General features: G+C 37.7%; 1 pseudogene; it reads right to left on the bottom strand.

Moving 5' to 3' along the window:
• The window catches only part of LOC127094598 (callose synthase 3-like), a 35,652-nt pseudogene that overhangs the window by 5,555 nt on the left and 6,779 nt on the right, over positions 1–23,318 (bottom strand).

The following is a 23,318-nucleotide window of genomic DNA, read 5'->3' as shown; positions in this document are numbered from 1 at the left end:
TTAGGACGAATTGACTGAAACTATCTGGCAACGATTGCAAGATCAAATCAGTCGCAAGTTCCTTTTCGAGGGGAAAACCCAATCTCTCAAGGTTTTCCACATACCCAATCATCTTGAGTACATGGGGACCTACAGGGGCTCCCTCAGCTAACTTGCTTTGAAAAATGGCTTTTGAAACTTCAAACCTCTCATGCCTTGCTTGCTCTTGATAGAGCATCTTCAAGTGTTCGATTATATCGAACGCTGACATGTTGCTTTTGCAATTCTGAGTTCATGGTAGCCAGCATGAGACAAGCAGTTTCATTGGCATCATCGACATGCTTCTTATAAGCATCTCTTTCTGCCTTAGGTGCAGAACTAGGAGGTTCCTCTTCAGGAACAGGTGTCTCCAAGACATACAACTTTTTATCATGTTTGAGGACAATCCTCAGGTTTCGGTGCCAATCCAGAAAATTTGTCCCAGACAATTTTTCGTTGTCAAGGATTGATCGCAAGATGTTGTTAGAGGTGTTTGTTGTCATGGTTATCTACATAAGGATTAAGAAAATATAAGTATCATTGACATATTTAATTAGGCCTTTAGTCAAATATGCTCCCACTATTTTACTCAAAACAAATGACCATCATCATTTGATTCGGAAAATCCCGTTGAAAGATTTTCTAGTGGGTCGAGATCCATATTTCACTTCGTTCTAAGTCCGCGTAGGCGGATTACACAAAACTAGGTTATTTAGGTAGGAACTTCTTCCAATTGTATCTCATACAACTCTCGAAAATTTCAGTTGGGTGAATAACTCCTTATTCCAATCCATCATATGGATTATTCCCAACTCTTGCTTCTAAACATATATAATAAAATTATAATTAAGTTTGACTCATCGTTTTAGCAGTTGGATATTACAATTATCCCATCGCACCTTAACTAATACAAAACATGCACCTCGCGTAGGCAAAACCTACATTATTCGATATCAGTCTTGATGAGTGCTAAAACTTGGAAAGCAAACATATATAATATTATTATAATTTGTTTAGTTAAGTTTGACCCATTGTCTTAGCAGTTGGATATTACAATTATCCCATCGCACCTTACTAATATAGAACATGCACCTCGCGTAGGCGAAACCTACATTATCCGATACTAGTCTTGATGAGTGCTAAAACTTGGAAAGCTTAAACTTAATATTTAGTTTGAGGGAATTGTAATTGTTATGATCTCACCGGCTTATTTATCATATAAATCGTCTCTCACATGCATCAACATATATTCACATGCATCAACATACATACACATGCATCAACATACATAATGAAACAGTTATGGCCCCTAGCGCAATTGTTCTCCCAAGCCAATGAGAGAACCTAAGTTAACCTAATAACGATCTAAGCTTCTCCAAGCAAGATCTTCAAGGTTGTCCTTCATTGATATTGAATTCTTCTCTTTCTTCATAACATTATCCTCCTTTGATATTGAATTCTTCTCTTTCTTCATAAAATTGTCCTCCTTTGATATTGAATTCTTCTCTTTCTTCATATCATTAAAAGGAGAGGCACGACACGCAGGTCGTATTTAAAAACCCAAAACAAAATGAAGGAAGACTAAGGCCATAACTGATCACAACATGGCAATAATAACAAACACATTATTATTATTATTAATTTTTAATTCCTTTAATTAATTAAAACAAAATTAAATTTCGGCGACCGATCACACTACGCAGAGTTAGTCGGGGGTCCGCTGCCCGGACAGCGGGAACGGGTGTTCCGCTGCCTGGTCAGCGAACGGGTGTTCCTCTATGAGTGTGACAACCGTCACAAGCGTGTGACGACCGTCACAAGCAATTTTGGATCTGTGAGTGTGACGACCGTCACAGGCTTGTCACGACCGTCACACATAGTTTGTTACGCTTTGTTACGACCGTCACACAAAGCACGTGACGACCGTCACGTCTAGCTTGTTACGCTCGTCACAAGCTCGTGGCGAACGTCACGCGGCCAAAATAACGGAACTTTGAAACAGTCTACAGACCTGTTCCAAAAAGCCCTAAATTCACAACTCCTTGACGGCACAACCCTTGCGCCGTCACCAACCCTAATGCGCCAATTTCAGACCGTCAAACACACCTCGATTGTTTATTCAGTATGATTGATCAACAGGTCATTGCTTCACCATACTAATGTCGGATTCCGAAGCAAATGACCATTGATCGCTCAAAGGAAAACAACCATTTAGTATTTGAATGAACGAAACAGAAACAATATATCACATATATCGTACTTTGCATTAGGATTACTTATATCATATATAAGTTGATCGGTCTCAATTGCGTAACATATGGACGATCGATGTATCGTTGCTTCACCATACTAATGTCGGTACCGAAGCATAGTCAACATCAATCATCCAACTCGTACACTCATGATGCCAAATTTAATTACCCGTTTAATTAATTGATTCATTCTGTCTTTTAATCATATTAATACAGAAATTAAACAGCTATCCGATTCATGGTTTCGTAAGTGGCTCTGATACCACTGAAGGAGAATTGCGATCCAAAACGCAGCGGAAATTAAAATTTTCTCCTTTAGAGATCCTTACGAATGGTCATGATCAGTGATAGAATATTTACCTCTTATGACGATTGAAACCTTTGGTGCAGATCTCTTGTGACGATCAAAACCTTTGAATCCACGAAGCGATCACGAACGTTGAACGATGACAACGTCTCTACTTAGTCCACACGAACGGATTCCTTCAATCTCAGTGCTAGCTGGTACGAATGAAGGCTTTGAGTGAGAGAGAGAGAGAGAGAGAGAGAAAACGAAAATAATGTAACCGCTATGAATGCTTCTGCACAAGGGTTCTATTTATAGAACCACTTGTGTGGGCTTCAAGCTAAAAAGCCCACTTAAGTGTATTTTGGCCCATATCTTATAATATGCCCAAAATCACTTAAGCCCATGGTACCTTACCATATTTCGTATTCTACTCAAGTACACCGTACCTTACGATGTTCTATAATTCACTTAAAGGCATCATACCTTACGGTATTCCTTAGTTACTCTATCTCTCATCAATCCGTCCTTTGCGTGTGACCCTGTAGGTTTTCGTGACGTTGACAATTATATTAAATCACGCATTTAACATAATAAACAGTGAGCGGTATCTAGCAACATATCACTGTTATCCAAGACACGAAAATGTCATGTGATCTGACAAAACCTTCTATGATAATACTTATGTGTATAATTACCCTTTTGCCCTTATGTCTATATTGAACACAAGGCATAGACCGTGTCATCCTTGTCCAGTTCAATATTGGGCCCATAGACATTTATCCTATTACGCAGGATGGGCAAATTCCATATAGGTCACTCATGTCCCTCAGCATGCTTCGTGGAGTACCCATCAACTGTCTTTATGGTTATCCAGTTACGGACAACGTTGGATCAACAATAAAGCACTTGACTCTACATCTAGGATCCATAGTGGTTTCAGGTCGAAGAGTGGAATACACTATTATCACCATGAGAATAACTTATGACACTTTGCATAACTTTCTATATAGTATTCTCATAGCGGGTCAATCCGGTATAAATATTACTCCTAATATTCATACCTATGTTTAAGACTTGATAACTCTTTATCCATGATCCATGAGATGTGATCATCAGTCTACAAACATAATAGTCTTCATGCTTTAATGTTATCCCACTTCACACTAAAGCTCGACTACGGATACTTTAAGAATAATGTCCTTATGTTTAATGTGTTCTCATGATTAAGTCACACTTAATACATTAAACGGACTATCTATTCCAGGGACTTTATTAATCAACCATAATAAAGAAAATGCATTTTATAATTAATAAATAATTCGATACAAGTACCAAAAAGTATTGGCCTCTAGGCTTACACCAACTGTACGCTCCTGCAGCTAGATCTTCTGACATTGTTGTTAGGGATCCTTAGGATGATTAGTCTCCTTTTCTTTTGTATTTTTGTATTTTGGTTTCTGAAATGATACTCAATGTAATCCTTCCAATTGTATAAATAAAAGAGACTTTTATGGTTAATCAAATTGTTGCAATGCATATGCAAATAAAATAGTAAGTTCATCAAAAATAAAAACAATAAAAACATTTCATTTCATGCATCATTTGCACATCAGGTTTCTCTTTCGCCAGATGTCTCATTCGTTATTCTTCTGTGCTTCAGCCAAAGCTAACTCATCGACACAATACCTGCGCCAATCACTCAAGAATCATGGAACATCTAAAGCAAAAGAACAGAGACTTGAAGGATGAGATCAGTCGCCTGACTGCCTTGATGGAGTCAGTGTTAGCTGCTCTTAGTCGATCTTCTCCAACATCGACAACTCCTCCTCCTCCTCAGAGGATTGTTATTTCTGAGGTTGCTACCTCCATCATTCCTGCTACTGCTGCTCATTTTGGGCCTACCATGCCTGCCGAATTTCGGTGGGGAATGCCGCCTAATTTTGTGCCTGAGGGCTTCACGTCTACCTTTACTTTCATACTGGCATATAACCCGGTCATGTCTGTTCCACCACCGGTTGTTCACACTCTGCCTCGTGTTGAGGACACCATCTACCATTCCGAGTCGTCTGAGGGTCCGGATGTTTATGAGAAGATGTATGAAATGAAAGAAAAACTCCTTGAGTTGCAAAAGGAGTTGAAGAATTTGAAAGGAAAGGGTCTGTTCGGTAAGAGTGTTGCGAAACTTTGCTTGGTTCCTAATGTGAAAATCTCGATGAAGTTCAAAGTCCCTGATGTAGGTGTTTAATTGGCTGCATTATATGGTAAAACACTAATGTCTTGACTGATGTCATAACATGTATGTGTGACTACATTGTAGTTACTGCAGGACTAGCTAACACAGGATTTATTGAATGTCAAACTGGATGTTGTGACACTCATACCTGTTAACAGATACTAAGGAATAGAACAGCAGGAGTTCTGTTAGAACTTAGTATTTAAGTGCAGTCTGGTTATCAAGGAAGAACCAGATCTGGCATAAGGCCTACTGATTGAATGTCAAACTGGATGTTATGACATTCCTCATTGAAAGCAGCTGCTGAAGATTAGACAGAGTGGTGTTCTGTTATACTTCAGCATGTAACTTAGTTTGTTCTTCAAGAGAATAACAAAACTAACTTAAGGCCAAATGTGTAAATGTTAAGTTGGACACTTTGACATTTATTAATGTAAGCTGTTACTGTAGTATGGTCATTTTGATCATGTACAGGTCAGCAAAATTGTACAGTCTGCTTTCTGGAAAAACAGACTCAGCATATGGACCTTGATGTCAAGCTGAATGTCGTGACATTCATGCCTAACAGCATATGCTATATTGTAGGTTGTTCAGTTTTCTGTTTCAGCTTTTTCTCAGGCTATTCTTCAGGAAGTCAACAGCTTAGAGAAAAACCAGGAAATCAACAACCAATCTACATTCAATGAACCTAACAAATAGCCTATTCGTTAGTAACCTAAATGTTGAATTTATGGGAACTTGAGTGACCTTAAATTCAGGAGAATACAGGTGCAAAAGCCCAGGTGCTGCAATATAAAAAGGAAGGCGTTCCTTCATTCAGTTTCGGGGATTTTGAGGCGTGAAGATTTTGTGTGTCCATCATACTTCACTGCTGTAATTTTTGTGAGTCTAGTATTAGACGTATCTTGTAAGCCAAGCCATTATCAAGTAGATGATTGCTTTGGCATAGGGTGTTCATTGAGTTGTAAGTGTTGTGTCACTCAAAGCTTTTAAGCGTGAGTGCTGTGTATCTTGATTTAAGCTGTGAAGCATAATCAAGAGTTGTTTTTGAAGTGTGACTTCAAAGTGTCTTTAATATCACTGAGGTGATTGAGGGGGAGTGAGTAGGAACTCTGATCTTAGGTTAAGATTGAAATTGCATTGGGTAGGGATTAAGTGATAAGTTGTAAACGGGTGAGTTTAGCTTTGAATTGATACTACTAATAGTGGATTTCCTCCCTGGCTTGGTAGCCCCCAGATGTAGGTCATGTTGGACTGAACTGGGTGAACAATTACTTGTGTTATTTACTGCACTTACTGTTAAGTTCTGCATAATCCCTTTCTGTGCAGAATTGGATGTCATAACAACTAGTGTGACATCCAAAGTCTGATAACTAGAATTTCAATTGGCATCAGAGCAGACACCCTGCCTGTGAATTTCTGGGTGAGATCTAGGGAAGTTACTTTCTAGTACCATGGACAAGGATTTAGGACACTCAAACAGACCACCCATGTTGGATGGATCTAATTATGATGACTGGAAGCCTCGTATGATAGCCTTCTTAAGGTCTCTAGACAGCAAAGTCTGGAGAGCTGTCAACAAAGGATGGGAACATCCAATGAGGACAGGTGAAGATGGAGTCAGTGTGCAGATTCCTGAAGAAGAGTGGGACAAGGAGCAAGAGGCGTTAGCTCTTGGAAATTCCAAGGCCTTGAATGCATTGTTCAATGGAATCAGCAAGAACATCTTCAGGCTGGTACACCACTGTGAACTAGCTAAGGAAGTTTGGGATACCCTCAAGGTAACTCATGAAGGTACTTCCAAGGTGAAGATGTCCAAACTTCAGATGCTGACCACCAAGTTTGAAAATCTGAGGATGAAAGAGGATGAGACTATTCATGACTTTCACATGAATATTCTTGAAATTGCAAACACCTCTGGTGGACTAGGTGAGAAAATGGCTGAAGAGAAACTTGTAAGAAAGATTCTCAGGTCCTTGCCTAAGAGATTTGCTATGAAGGTCACAGCCATAGAGGAGGCGCAGGACATATGCAACATGAAGGTGGATGAGCTCATTGGTTCCCTCCAAACCTTTGAAATGGGCTTGGGTGAGTATGCTGAGAAGAAGAACAAAAGCATAGCTTTTGTATCTAATGCTGAAGAGGAGCCAGAAGCAGGATATACTGGAGGTGATGAAAGTATATCAGAAGCCTTAGCCATGCTTGGGAGGCAGTTCAACAAGTTCGTGAAGAAGATTGATCAAAGAGGTAGATCTAATGTCAAGAACATCCCGTCTGACATTAAGAACAGATCAACTTCTGATGAGAGGTTCAACCATGGCAAGGGGATCCAGTGTCATGGTTGTGAAGGGTATGGACACGTCAGAGCTGAATGCCCTACTTACCTCAAATTGCAAAATAAGGGGCTAGCTATCACATGGTCTGAAGGAGATTCTGAAAGTGAATCTGAAGGAGAATCTGCCAAACATGTCACTGCACTAACCAGTGTTTGTGCCTCTGATGATGACTCAAGTGCAGATGAACTGTCTTTTGATGAACTTGCTGCAGCCTATAAGAAGCTGTGTTCCACCAGTGCAGAGGTACGTGCACAAGGAGAAAAGCAGAAGAAACTCATCAAGGAACTGGAAGATGAGAGACAAAAGCAACTGTTTGTCATAGAGGGTCTAAATGGTGAAATAGCCCTGCTGACCTCCAAGCTGAACCAGATGACTAAATCCATCAGAATGATGAATAAGGGAACTGACACCTTGGAAGAGATTCTCAAGGTGGGACAGCAATCTAGAACCAAATCTGGCCTAGGATTTGGGAAAAGATCCTCAACCGAACACAAACGCCCAAAGGCTAAAGTTCATAAGTACAAGCAGAAGTCAAAGCCAATGTCTCAACATCGAGGATCTAGGATGAATGATCATCAGAAGAGGAAATACCAGAATTGGAGGTGTCACCACTGTGGTAGGCTTGGACATATAAAAGCCTTCTGCTACTGGATTCATGGTTTCCCTAACAGAGCCTCGCATGTCAGACCTAAGCACAAAACACATAAGCGATGTGTTCCCATTAAGAAGCAACAATGGTATGCTAGGATAGCACACACTGCTCTAAGGGCTTCTTCCAGAGAAGACTGGTACTTTGACAGTGGATGCTCAAGACATATGACTGGTATGGAAAATCTACTGGTAGATATTCAACCTTACACTACCAGCTTTGTGACCTTTGGTGATGGTGCCAAAGGAAAAATAAGAGGTGTGGGCAAACTGGATTGTTCTGGAGTGCCAAAACTGAACAATATGCTGTTAGTAAGAGGACTAACTGCAAACCCCATCAGCATAAGTCAGCTGTGTGATCAAGGTTTTCATGTTCAGTTTACTAAGGAGCTGTGCATTGTGACAAATGGTGACAATCAGGAAGTTATGAGAGGAACCAGGTCCAAAGACAACTGCTACCTGTGGGAACCTGAACTCTCTAACTTTTCCACAACATGCTCATCAGCCAAGGAAGAACAGGAGGTGAAGCTGTGGCATAGAAGACTTGGACATCTCCACCTACGGGGAATGAAGAAGATCATATCCAAGGAAGCAGTCAGAGGAATTCCAAAGCTTCTGATTGATGAAGGAAGAGTCTGTGGAGAATGCCAGGTGGGCAAGCAAACCAAGATGTCACACCCGAAGCTGGGACATTCCACAACCTCCAGAGTTCTGGAACTGTTGCACATGGACCTAATGGGACCTATGCAGGTTGAAAGTCTTGGTGGGAAGAAGTATGCTTACGTGGTGGTTGATGACCATTCCAGATACACGTGGATAAGCTTCATCAGAGAGAAGTCAGATACATTTGATGTCTTCAAAGATCTGTGCATAAGACTTCAAAAGGAAAAGGACAGTTGTGTGGTCCGGATTAGAAGTGATCATGGTACTGAGTTCAAGAATTCCAAGTTTGATGAGTTTTGCTCGTCTGAAGGAATAAGCCATGAGTTCTCCTCTCCTATAACTCCTCAGCAGAATGGAATAGTTGAAAGAAAAAATAGAACTATTCAAGAATCTGCCAGAGCAATGATTCATGCAAAGAAGCTCCCCATGCACTTTTGGGCTGAAGCAATGAATACCGCGTGCTATGTTCACAACAGAGTCACCTTGAGAAAAGGAACCTCCTCCACTCTGTATGAAATATGGAAGGGCAGAAAACCCACTGTGAAGTACTTTCATATCTTTGGAAGTAAATGCTACATTCTCACAGATCGTGAACAGAGAAGGAAGCTAGATCCCAAAAGTGATGAAGGTATATTCCTGGGATACTCCACTAACAGTAGAGCCTACAGAGTGTTCAACTACAGGACCAATGTCCTGATGGAATCCATAAATGTTATTGTGGATGACAAAGAGGAAGGAACCGATGTCATGGAGGATGTTGAAACATTCCTTGACAATTCAACTGACACTCCAGTCAAGTCTGAAGAAGTACAGGAACCTCCTCCTGAATGTGAAGTAGATGCAACCACCAAAGTGCCATCTATCAGAATTCAGAAAGACCACCCTAAGGATCTTATCATAGGGGATCCCACCAGTGGTGTAACTACCAGGTCAAGAGGAATAACCTCAAATTCCTGCTTTGTTTCCAAGGTTGAACCAAAGAATGTGAAAGAAGCCCTGACTGATGAATACTGGATCATTGCCATGCAAGAGGAACTCGAGCAGTTCACAAGGCATGAAGTATGGGAGCTAGTTCCAAGACCTGAAGGGTCCAACATCATTGGTACCAAGTGGATCTACAAAAACAAATCTGATGAGAAAGGAGTAATTACTAGAAATAAAGCAAGACTAGTAGCTCAAGGATACACTCAAGTTGAAGGGGTAGACTTTGATGAGACTTTTGCTCCTGTGGCTAGACTTGAGTCCATCAGATTGCTGTTGGGGGTAGCTTGCATCCTGAAGTTTAAGCTATTCCAAATGGATGTGAAGAGTGCATTCTTGAATGGCTACCTGAATGAAGAAGTCTATGTGGAACAACCCAAAGGGTTCTGTGATCCTAACCAACCTGAGCATGTATACAAGTTGAAGAAAGCCTTGTATGGGTTGAAGCAAGCTCCCAGAGCTTGGTATGAAAGGTTAACCGAATTTCTGACCTCAAATGGATACAGAAAGGGTGGCATAGATAAAACCTTGTTTGTGAAGGATGAAGAAGGCAAAATCATGATAGCTCAAATCTATGTTGATGATATAGTCTTTGGTGGAATGTCAGAACAAATGGTTAAAAAATTTGTTCACCAGATGCAGTCTGAGTTTGAAATGAGTCTAGTGGGAGAACTGACCTATTTCCTTGGAATGCAAGTAAACCAAATGGAGGACTCTATGTTTCTCTCCCAAAGCAAGTATGCCAAGAACATAGTTAAGAAGTTTGGTATGGATAATGCCAGGCACAAGAGGACTCCTGCTCCTACTCATCTGAAGTTAACCAAAGATGATGGAGGGCCTAGTGTTGATCAATGCCTGTACAGAAGCATGATAGGTAGTCTGCTGTATCTAACTGCAAGTAGACCTGACATTTCTTATGCAGTTGGAGTGTGTGCCAGATACCAAGCAGAGCCCAAGGTGAGCCATTTGAATCAAGTCAAAAGGATTCTCAAGTACATCAATGGGACGTGTGACTATGGGATGCTGTATTCACATGGGTCTGAGCCTGTCCTATCTGGGTACTGTGATGCTGATTGGGCTGGAAGTGCTGATGACAGAAAAAGCACATCAGGTGGATGTTTCTTCTTAGGAGAAAACCTCATATTGTGGTTCAGCAAGAAGCAGAATTGTGTCTCTCTGTCCACTGCAGAGGCTGAATATATAGCTGCTGGAAGCAGTTGCTCCCAACTGGTTTGGATGAAACAGATGCTCACTGAGTACAATGTCTCTCAAAATGTCATGACATTGTTCTGTGATAATCTCAGTGCCATCAATATCTCCAAGAATCCCATCCAACACAGCAGGACCAAGCACATTGACATTAGGCACCACTTCATCAGAGATCTGGTGGAAGACAAGGTGATCACTTTGGAACATGTAGCCACGGATCTTCAACTGGCGGACATATTTACAAAGGCTCTGGATGTTACTCAGTTTGAAAACTTAAGGAGCAAACTGGGAATATGTCTCTCTGAGACCTTATAGCAACCACTGATGTTGGGAATAAATTGTTTAATATCTCTGTCTATTAAACAATTTGTACTAAGTTATGATTGGGCACCAGATCATAGCTATGCTACCTGTAACAAGGGTGGATACAAAAGGGTAAGGAGACACCCTACTGTGAGAAGGCCAATGTACCTGCAGGAGTTCAAGGATGCTGTTCATGCAGGAGTGGTTCTGGATGTCAGAAACAAAATCAGGGCATCTGATATGGTGGTACCTACTGTAAAGCAAAAGTGGGTGATTACTTGATCGAAGCTGTGAAGTAAGATCAAGGGGATGTCATTGTGCTCTGGAAATGTTGGCTTTGGCAACATTTTTGACAAAAAGGGGAGAGTAATAAAACCACCACCACACCACCACTACCCCTGACAAACAGAGTGGGTCTCTACAACAGACTCTCATGACAGATCTGAAGATTCCCTCCCCTGCAGCAACTGTGTGTGTGCTGCTGTGTGAAGTTGTTATTTAACTTCCATGTGTGTGAGTGTGCTGCCACTCTGAGTGTATTAGCTAGTATTATTCCGCTGCTATGAACTCTGTTATGGGGATCAAAGTGTTTTAGCCAAAAATTTGCCAAAGGGGGAGTTTGTAGGTGTTTAATTGGCTGCATTATATGGTAAAACACTAATGTCTTGACTGATGTCATAACATGTATGTGTGACTACATTGTAGTTACTGCAGGACTAGCTAACACAGGATTTATTGAATGTCAAACTGGATGTTGTGACACTCATACCTGTTAACAGATACTAAGGAATAGAACAGCAGGAGTTCTGTTAGAACTTAGTATTTAAGTGCAGTCTGGTTATCAAGGAAGAACCAGACCTGGCATAAGGCCTACTGATTGAATGTCAAACTGGATGTTATGACATTCCTCATTGAAAGCAACTGCTGAAGATTAGACAGAGTGGTGTTCTGTTATACTTCAGCATGTAACTTAGTTTGTTCTTCAAGAGAATAACAAAACTAACTTAAGGCCAAATGTGTAAATGTTAAGTTGGACACTTTGACATTTATTAATGTAAGCTGTTACTGTAGTATGGTCATTTTGATCATGTACAGGTCAGCAAAATTGTACAGTCTGCTTTCTGGAGAAACAGACTCAGCATATGGACCTTGATGTCAAGCTGAATGTCATGACATTCATGCCTGACAGCATATGCTATATTGTAGGTTGTTTAGTTTTCTGTTTCAGCTTTTTCTCAGGCTATTCTTCAGGAAGTCAACAGCTTAGAGAAAAACCAGGAAATCAACAACCAATCTACATTCAATGAACCTAACAAATAGCCTATTTGTTAGTAACCTAAATGTTGAATTTATGGGAACTTGAGTGACCTTAAATTCAGGAGAATACAGGTGCAAAAGCCCAGGTGCTGCAATATAAAAAGGAAGGCGTTCCTTCATTCAGTTTCGGGGATTTTGAGGCGTGAAGATTTTATGTGTCCATCATACTTCACTGTTGTAATTTTTGTGAGTCTAGTATTAGACGTATCTTGTAAGCCAAGTCATTATCAAGTAGATGATTGCTTTGGCATAGGGTGTTCATTGAGTTGTAAGTGTTGTGTCACTCAAAGCTTTTAAGCGTGAGTGCTGTGTATCTTGATTTAAGCTGTGAAGCATAATCAAGAGTTGTTTTTGAAGTGTGACTTCAAAGTGTCTTTAATATCACTGAGGTGATTGAGGGGGAGTGAGTAGGAACTCTGATCTTAGGTTAAGATTGAAATTGCATTGGGTAGGGATTAAGTGATAAGTTGTAAACGGGTGAGTTTAGCTTTGAATTGATACTACTAATAGTGGATTTCCTCCCTGGCTTGGTAGCCCCCAGATGTAGGTCATGTTGGACTGAACTGGGTGAACAATTACTTGTGTTATTTACTGCACTTACTGTTAAGTTCTGCATAATCCCTTTCTGTGCAGAATTGGATGTCATAACAATCAGTGTGACATCCAAAGTCTGATAACTAGAATTTCACCTGACTTTGAAAAGTATAAGGGGAATACTTGTCCGCTCAACCATGGACCAAATTTGACTTGTGGAATACAATTTTGACAAGAGAAATCAAAAGTTAACTTTTTAATCTGCTCAGTTGACTTCTCCACAATTGAATCAAAACATTGGTCATTTGTGCAATTGAACTTCTACTGAATAAAATTGATGGCCAATTTTCCAAACATGGATGTTTAGGGGCACATAGAATACCATGGAATGAAGTCTTGCTCAAAAATCCAGAAATAAACTATTTTCATCACAAACCCTAATTTCAGTCCAAAAAGATATTGTCGCAACTAGCGAAAAAAACAACCGGCGAAAAAGAAAAAATGACAGAAGAGTCGCCACCGTGCGTTATTTATCCCAAAGGAGGGAAAGAAGACACTCGAAGTAAACCTGGAGAAAGGAAAGGAAAAGACAAGGTCTCGCAACCAAATCTTGGGTTCGGAAGTCAATTATGCGAAGGGAAGGTATTAGCACCCCTACGCATCCGTAGTACTCTATGGGACTCACTCTTGTTGTTCTTGTCTAAAGGGTGTGTGTTTATCTAATGTACTATTTACTAAAAGAATGGTCAAAGAAAAATGACTCGCACGGATGTCGCATCCACTACATACGTATCTCATTTGGAATGAGAATCAGAGTCTTCGTAGCTCGGCTACCTATGGGTTAAAGAGAAGTGTGCTCGCTAAGACATCGCATCTTATGCCTATGTATCTCATCAGGAATGAGAATCAGAGCAAAACGTAGTTCAGCTAACTACGGGAACAAAGGGTCTCGATTGTAACTAGGGCAAGAGAAAGGGAATGTCTCGTTCGCAACGAGGGCGAAAACAAGCAAGGATTAGTTGTTAGTTGTTAGTCAAACTCGGCAAGACATCACATCTTGTGCCTACGTATCTCATCTGAACATGAGAATCAGAGTTGCCGTAGTTCGGCTACATAGGGGATTGCCATCTGAACATGGACTTACAAAAGAAGACACCAGTTGTGTCAAAGGAGAGTGGGCAATGTATTCACGTCCTAGTAGCAGGTGTCGCAGCTCGCTGAATCGAGTCTTAGGCAGTTACCTCTATGCAATAGAACAGACTACATGCCACAGGATCGGAGACGCACGGAAGATCTAAAAGAGTGGGGAAGCTCTGTCCTAGAGTTGTTATGCAATGTGGAATTAAGTGTTAGGATTTACAAATGGGAACATTTATCTAATGTTATCATACAAAGGAAAGAGGCAATACTACCTATGTTATCATACAAAAGAATAAGGGAATACTACATATGTTATCATACAAAGGGTTCTACCTAATGGGTACTACCTAAACGGAACAAGAATCGACGAATGGAGCAAGGAGAGGAGTGGGGTAAATGATAGATGGTGATGCCTGAAGCAATCGACTTACAAGAGAAATGGCGATGTATGAAGCAATCGACTTACAAAAGGATGGATGAACACGTGCTGGTTCTGTTAAGTTTTGAAAATGATTACTCGACGTTGGATTGAGGTTTTGATCTTATTTTGAAATGGTTATCGGATGTTCGTTTTATTTCTTGTATTAACATATGAATAAAGAATGAAAGAGACATTATACACTATATGGGAGAGGGGTACATTTATTATGAATGGGGATTATTCATGGCAATCAAACAATAGTAAATATATGCCTCATACAACATACAAGTAGGCCACAGTTAATCAAACAGATAAGATATATAAACAGGTATATGATCAAATCAAATAATCAAAGAATGAAATAATGGAGCATTAGACAATGCATGAGAAGTATAGACATGTTAAGCAATCAAACAATAGAAGCATGGATGAAAGAAACAAGTATAAAAAATATCAAATGAATCAAACAGGTGAAACTATGCACACAAATGATCAATGAATAATTTAATCGGGAAATGATGCAAGGATCAAATAAAATCAAGATGAAAGGCCTCTAATATGTGGCATATGAGATGAACAAGGGAGGATCAAAATATCTCTTCAATTGCCTTAAGCAATCCCTATGTCAAACATCAATCATAGAAAAGTCAACTGAAAAGTCAAGTCAACTTGAAAATTATCAAATAAATAGTAAATTAATCAACAAAAATTATGAAAAATTAAACTCAATAAGGCGGGGTCAGGACATCATCATCCCCCAAAAAGATTTTAAAAATAATGTGAATTAGTGTATAAATTAATTGAAATAAAACAGAAATCAAATGAAAAGTCAACCAAACAAACTAGGTCAAAAATAAATCCAAAATAAATTGAAAATGAGGAATAAAATTCTAAGAAAAGGTCAGGTTAACCATGAGAGATTGGTCAACCCTCATCCCAAAATCAGAAGTTAAAAATAATTATAAGTCATGAAAATAAAATAAATAAATAAATGTATGCTTAAAAGAACCACTTGAAATAAATAATTAAAATAAAATATTAACATTAAATAAAATATGAAAATAAAAATTAAATAAATTAAATAAAACATTAAGGAAAGTAAAAAATATTTTTTGGTATTTTTATTAATTAAAAACAAAACAGAATAAAAAAAATAAATAAAAGAATGGAAATGAAAATAAAGGTGAAATAGTGATGATGGGCCATGAGGAGGTGTGGATAGCGCAGCTGAAGTGCCAGGCCCGGTCCAGGTAAACAAAAACAGCATGTGACAAAAAAAAGGAAGATAACGTTTTATTAACAGGCTACGTAACCGTGCATCAATTGGTCATGTGTATTTTAAGTCATATAAGACAAAAAGGGAACGGATGGTTAGGATCACATGACAAGCGCGCGATCGGACGGTATATGCAGCGCCACGTATGGCTTCTTCATGCAACGTGAGGAACTAATAACATGCAGTAGGAAAATACGAAAAAAAGTAATGCTTGCTCATCTTCCAACCAAAATATCTCATGCTAGGGTGCTCCAAATGAGATGATATAAAAAGCAAAGTTCAAGTGCAAAATAAGAGGAACATCATGGTATCTTGTTTTATTGAAAATAATGACTTAAACATGGTGAAAAGTGAACAACAAGGGAGCTACACGCACACGGATACAGCAAAAATTTCACAACACAAACTTAAGCTCAATCACAATGCCTCATGGTGAGAACTTCATAGACAAACATGGCATATTATTTACATGGAAAATAAGCATGAAACAAGTGTGGCAATAGCATGGGAAAAAAAGTAGTAAGCATAGGAAGCATGAAATGAACATGGAAAATATGATGAGCAAGCATGGAAGAGAGTAATAAAATGTTTAGCTAGTGGATGCAAGGTCCACTGCCCCTTGAAGATGGAAGTATAAAGGAGATACTCTCGGTGCTTCAATGCTTGTGAAATGGAAGAGGAATGCAAAATGAAAGGAAAACCAAGCTTGCCTTGTCCTAAAGTTCTGCAACCACTACTCTTCAAGTTAGGGTTTTATAAGCTTATATATGTAGGGTTTAATGTGTTTAATGGGCTGAAAGTTTGTTTTGGATTCATGAACAAAATGTGTAAAAAGTGAGGTGGTATGAGCAAGTTCTAAATGTAGCAAAACTTAAGTAAGTGAACATAAAGCAAATGGCCAAATGAGGTAAAAAGTGTGTTGGTTGGTTTTGTGGTCTGATTTGGTTCGGCTTGTGCAGCACAAAAATAGTCCAACGGGGTGACTTTAAGACATTGTATCTTGATGAGTATGTAACCACATGGCAAGCCAATGCAAACAGTAGAAAGAGGGCATGGAGCTTAACATTTTTCATGTTGAACACAAATTGAAATGATGAGTGGAAAGAGGTGAAAAATGGCCATAAAGTGCAGGTCTCACAACTGCAGAATGGTTGGGCCAGTTTGGCCTAAATGCTGTCAAAAAATTCAGTCTATGATACCAAATTTAGATGAGTGCATCTCCCAAACCAATGATCCAAATGGAATGATTCCAAAAAGGTGTGAAAGAGGACATGGCAAGGTGCAATTGTTATGAAGAAAGTTTTTTCAAAAGATGCCTTGAAATGCAAGAAACCTGACCCATAAATCTTGACAAATTTTACAGATTTTGGACTTAGAAAATTTTCTAAGTGTTCTAAAATAATCCTCCACTTTGACCAAGCATAACTTTCTCAATTTTAATCCAAATGAAACAAACTTTATATATCTAGAAAGGTTAGAACAAGAGGAACAACGTTCATGTTGGAGAAATTTTCAAATGGAGCTTGCATCTTGATGGAAAATGGGCTTAAAGTGGGTGCAAAAACCCATAAAAACTTGCCCTAAATGGAAAGTCAACTATTTCCAAATTTGGTAACTTTTCAAACTCCTGATTAAATGATGAATCCATGATCCAACCTTGATCAAATTTCACATGTAGGCTCCCTTAGGCATGCATTTTGAGATTCCACTTTCAAAATGTCAGGAGTTGACTTTTTTGGCCCCACAGTTGACTTTTCCCAAACTGTTTGATTTTCGATTCCATTGATCAATTGAAGCACCTCTGCCTCAAAAAAAGAGCTGATTTTTTGTATGTAGTCCCTTGTGGACATATGGAGGGCCATGGAAAAGAGTTTCACCCAAGGAATCAGAAATAGATTGATTTTATACCAAACCCTAGTTTAGGGCAAAAATGATCAGGAACTGATTCACTGATTGCCAATGGATCTTTGTGAGACAATTGTGGATCTTCTTAGGCCAAGATGCCTCTATAATCATGACATGAATGATCCCCTCTACTTCCAACCAAACCTTGCCTGTTGCAGGTAGCCATGAAACCCTAATTTCTGATTAAGTGCAGATGCACACTCTGAGAGCTTTGAATCTTCCACTGATGAACTAGGGACTATAATAAGACATATGGAACCCCTTGAGACTTGTATATTTGGAGAATGAAGTTCAATTCTCAGTCTTGCTTTGTGTGGGCTCACTCTAGTTAAGGAGTGGTCAATCAAACCCTGATTTCCCAAGTCACTGATGCAGTATGCAATGAGTATGACCTAGTATGATGCTAATGCAATGTGAAACCATCCCATGCTTCCAAGAAAAATGAAGGGTAAATTTTGGGGTATTACAAATATGAGTGTTGATTCCTCTAGATAAAGTGGATAAACTCTTGAACAAAGATGTCTTGTATAACATCAAGATGGAAATGATTCAAAAAGTTCATGGCACCATAGCTCAGGGTCCAAAAGACAAAGAAGTGTGATCAGCTTGCAATGTTTTTCCATTTATTGTCACTTTTCTTCCTTCTAAAGCTTGAAGAAGGTCACAAGAGGGATGTCTTGATCCCAAAACCATAGAAACCAATGATATGCATGAATGTATATAATGATAAAACATAAGCAAATAAGGTGAAAAAGAAGAGGGTAAATTTTAGGGTGGCGACTCTTTTCGAATCGTTTTTTTTTTCGCAACCATCGTGAATGATTGTATTTTTCGGGATGCGACAATATGCACTACATACATAATGCATAACATACTTTTCTTTCACGATTGATCTATTCCCCCAAACAAGAAAGTCAGTCAATAACGCCACAAGAGTTATTTTTCATTCCATATCTCCAACAAACCAAAATTCTCAACGATACCCTTATTCTCCTTACATTACATCCACTCATTTTTCAAATGTCAAATTTTTAGATACACTTTCTAACTCTAGGGGTTCCCATTTAAAAAAAAAATGATTATTACTATTTCTAAAAGTACTCATTTTTCAAAGGTCAAATTTTTAGATACACTTTCTAACCATTTAAAAAAAATTGATTATTACTATTTCTAAAAGTATTTAATTACTATTTGATTCTTTTCTTATTCATATTGATATATTTATCATTTTTATTTATTATTACTATTTGATTATTCTTTTTAAAAAAATGAATATAAATAAACTTAAAAAATATTTTGATTATTTAAAAATCATATATAAAACATTATATATATATATATATATATTCAAAAACTATCTTGAGCGTGAAGCACTCACGCGGGAAGTTGGGTCTCCAATCAATCTCCTCCTGCAATGAGGATCGATTCAGCTGCTCTCTGCTTAGTTTTTTGTGTCATTTTGCTTTTTGGTTCGGTTGATGGGTACGATTTTTCACTCTAAGTCTACAATGGGGGCCAACTTTTTGTTACCACCACCACTTGAATGGTGGTACCTGCCTAGTCCATCCTACTGAAACGGGCTTCACTATCCACGGGTTTTGGCCCTCCACCATCGAGGAACCTCAACCACGTAATTGCTCAGTAGCTTGGCATGAGATGAATTTGAATGTACTACGGGTAATGATGATTCTATATTCAACCTTTTTTTTATTTTTTAGTAGTAATGTAATAATAATATTCAATTCAATGTATGTAATAATAATGTTTATGCAATTCAATGTAGCTTCCTCAAGTTTTGACTAATGAAATGAAGAAGTTGTGGCCTTCGTATACCATGCGAAATGATGATTTTTGGAAATACCAATGGGCGAAGCATGGAAGGTGTTCATTCCCTGGTTTCACTCAAATCGCATATCTACGTGAAGCTATGAATGCTTTCGAATCATTGCATCTCTTTGAGGCCCTTCAGATAGCTAATCTTGTACCCGTGGATTATCGTCTACGGCATCGATATTACTATCGTCAGGATTTAATTCAAGCGGTAGGTGATCGTATCGGGTTTCATCAAATCCAACCTGAATTGGTATGTCATAGAGAAAAGTTAACGGAAGTTAGATATTGCATCTCACATGATGCATTCGAATTAGTTAACCGTACAAATATAGGCACATGTGGACGACGATTCCTCTTCTTGATATATCCGCAAGGACCCCGGGGAATACCTGATTATGCCCTTCACATCAAGATTTCTATGTGAAGGGCATAATGAGGTATGCACCGGGGTCCTTGCAGATATATCAAGAAGAGGAATCGTCGTCTACATGTGCATGTATTTGTACAATTAACTAATTGGAGTGCATCATGTGAGATGCAATATCTAACTTCCGTTAACTCTTCTCCATGGCATACCAATTCAGGTTGGAATTGATGAAACCCGATACGATCACCTACTGCTTGAATTAAATCCTGATGATAGCAATACCGATGCGGCAGACGATGATCCACAGGTACAATATTAACTATCTAAAGGGTCTCAAAGAGATGCAATGATTTGAAAGCATTCATAGCTTCTCGTAGATATGTGATTTGAGTGAAACCAGGGAACGAACACCTTCCGTGCTTCGCCCATTGGTATTCCCAAAAATCATCATTTCGCATGGTATACGAAGGTCACAGCTTCTTCATTTCATTAGTCAAAACTTAAGGAAGCTACATTGAATTGCATAAACATTATTATTACATACATTGAATTGAATAATATTATTACATTACTACTAAAAAATAAAAAAGAGGTTGAATATAGAATCATCATTACCCATAGCACATTCAAATTCATCCCACGCCAAACTACTGAGCAATTACGTGGTTGACGTTCCTCGACGGTGGAGGGCCAGAACCCGTGGATAGTGAAGCCCGTTTCAGTAGGACGGACTAGGCAGGTACCACCATTCAAGTGGTGGTGGTAGCAAAAAGTTGACCCCCATTGTAGACTTAGAGTGAAAAAATCGTACCCATCAACCGACCCAGAAAGCAAAATCACACAAAAATATTAAGCAGAAAGCAACTCAATCGATCCTCATTGCAGGAGGAGATTGATTGGAGACCCAACTTCCCGCGTGAGTGCTTCGCGCTCAAGATATATATATATATATATATATATATATATATATATATATATATATATATATATATATATATATATATATATATATATATATATATATATATATATATATATATTAAATAATCAAAATATTTTTAGATTATATTTTTTAAGTTTATTTATATTCTTTTCTTATTCATTTTTTTTTTTAAAAAATCAAATAGTAATAATAAATAAAAATGATAAATATAACAATATGAATAAGAAAAGAATCAAATAATCAAATAGTAATTAAATACTTTTAGAAATAGTGTTTTAACACACAACCAATATTGAGCGAAATATAGAGAGAGAGTTATGATTTGTGTCTGTTTAGTCGTGAGACTTGTAAGTCATTCAAGTCATCTTTTAATTATTGAATTGGACTGATTTGTGGTTGTAATTTGTCACTCTAAAGCTGTTAAGCAAGAATGTGTGTCTACTTGATCAAAGCTGTGAAGCAAGATCAAGTGTGTGTCTTCTTGATCAAAGCTGTGAAGCAAGATCAAGAGTGTGTCTTCTTGATTGAAACTGCGAAGTAAAATCAAGAATGTGTTATTGAAAAGTGTTTTCTTTTCTCAAGGGATTGTTGTTTAAAATCTCTAGAATCTTAGTCAGCTTGGTAATAGAGTAGGTTGTAATTCTATATAGCAACACAATTTACTAAATACAAAACGGATACAATTGGCTATTGAACAACATCTAGCAGCAATATATATGTTGTTGCAAAATTGGCAGTCACGTACCTTGTCCAAGCTTTAATATAGCTGCTGTTATAAACACGCTAAGTGCCTTCTTGAAAACATTACCATTAAATATTGCACTTAGATCCCCATTTCCATTCCAAGCAACAATAATCATAGCCTAATGACAAATAGGCTCTTTCAGAAATGGATCTTAAACAAAAAAAAAAAAAAACTTAATGGGAGGGAGAATATATATTTTGCCAAAATAGGATATAAAGTACTTGTTACCTGTAAGCTTAGAATGAAAAAACTCCACATGCGATCAAAACTTCTGAAAATATGCCAAAAGGACCTTATCTCAACAAAGTTGCCCTTTCCAACCCATCGGTCCCTATTATCTGGCTTGTTACCCTGCAAGTTCAAGCTTCTATCAAGGCTTAAAATCTAGTGTCACATACAAGTTTCAAGCTTTCCATAATATATTGTTCAAATTTACTTGTATGCTCGATAATTTTAATAGCTCCCATTTAATAGTTTAAATCAGCATCATAATCATAATCAAGCATAGAAGAATCTTCATATTTTCATCCCAGCATATAGCTCTAAAGCCAATGCATAAAACTTTTTTAAAAGAAAAATAGACATCTTAACCAATGAAGCCCACATACTTCAAAATGGAGAAGTATAAGTGTCTGATACTTCCTGATACATACTCATAAAGTACCAATTTTTTTTTTATCTTTTGGGAATACTTTCCCTTATACTTCTTATATACATCTTTGATACTTCTCATATACATCTTCCATACTTCTCAGGTACATCTTTGATATTTTTTACCAACTATAGACACAGTTACCTTCCAGATACTATACATTTAGATATGTCGTACTAACTAAAGACATAAAATTGCATGCTTTTTGTCGTAGTAGAAATAATATGTACTCATAAACCAAGATACTAACATTATGGGTTTATTTTTAGTTTATTATACAAATAAATTTTGTTAACATATATTGACTGTCGTATTTTAAAATTTTGTGTATACCCCATAACAGTGTCGTATGGTACTATGTATTCCGGGCTTATTATTTAAGCAGTAATCAGCTAGTATATAATGCACATATTAAAACTCAATTTTCAATGGGTTGTATGCATCTAGTAAATCTTGGAAACAACTCTTCTCTTCTGAGAACAAAGTTCTTGAAAAGATCAAGACTTAAGAAATTAAAGAATTGTGGAATTGCTTGAGTAATACTTACAAGAATTATAAATAAAGAAATAACCAATAAAAATAAGAAAGTATTTCAAAGAATACTTTGGGTTTTGTTTGGAATTGGAGAGAAAATGAAGGGAAGGTAAATAAATTTTTCATTTTAAAATCAAGAGGTAAAAATGAACAAATATGACATTAATTTTCATGATAACCTATCATTTAATATATTTCATTCTATAAATTTATTAATTTAGAGAATGTTTCATTTGAAATGAAACTTTTTCCCTCTCAAACTCTTCACCTAAACATAATGTAAGTCAAGGTTCCAATGCTACATGAAAATAACTAGGAGTACTAATTAGGAATGCCACTTGAAACTAATTTCCACTTATTTGATGCTATGAAAATTCCATCATAAAACTTATTCAATTAAAAGAATAAAAACTTGAAATTTGTGGACGAAATTGAGAAAATAGTAATATTATGAAAACCAAAAAGACAGTTTCTTTAAAAAGCATTATGTAAGTCACAGTTCCAATGCTACATGAAAATAACTACTAATTAGGAATGCCACTTGAAACTGATTTCCAATTATTCGATGCTATAAAAATTCCATCATATAACTTATTCAATTAATAGAATAAAAACTTGAAATTTGCGGACCAAAATTGAGAAAATACAGTTTCTTTAAAAAGTATTACCACATTAGCCACATCAATTAGGTTTGCACAAAAAGAAGATTCCAAGAAAGC

This window comes from Lathyrus oleraceus, chromosome 6, assembly GCF_024323335.1.
Source record: "Lathyrus oleraceus cultivar Zhongwan6 chromosome 6, CAAS_Psat_ZW6_1.0, whole genome shotgun sequence".
Lineage (NCBI taxonomy): Eukaryota > Viridiplantae > Streptophyta > Magnoliopsida > Fabales > Fabaceae > Lathyrus > Lathyrus oleraceus.
Note: the sequence above shows the minus strand (reverse complement) of the source record. Positions and strands in the feature narration are given on the sequence as shown.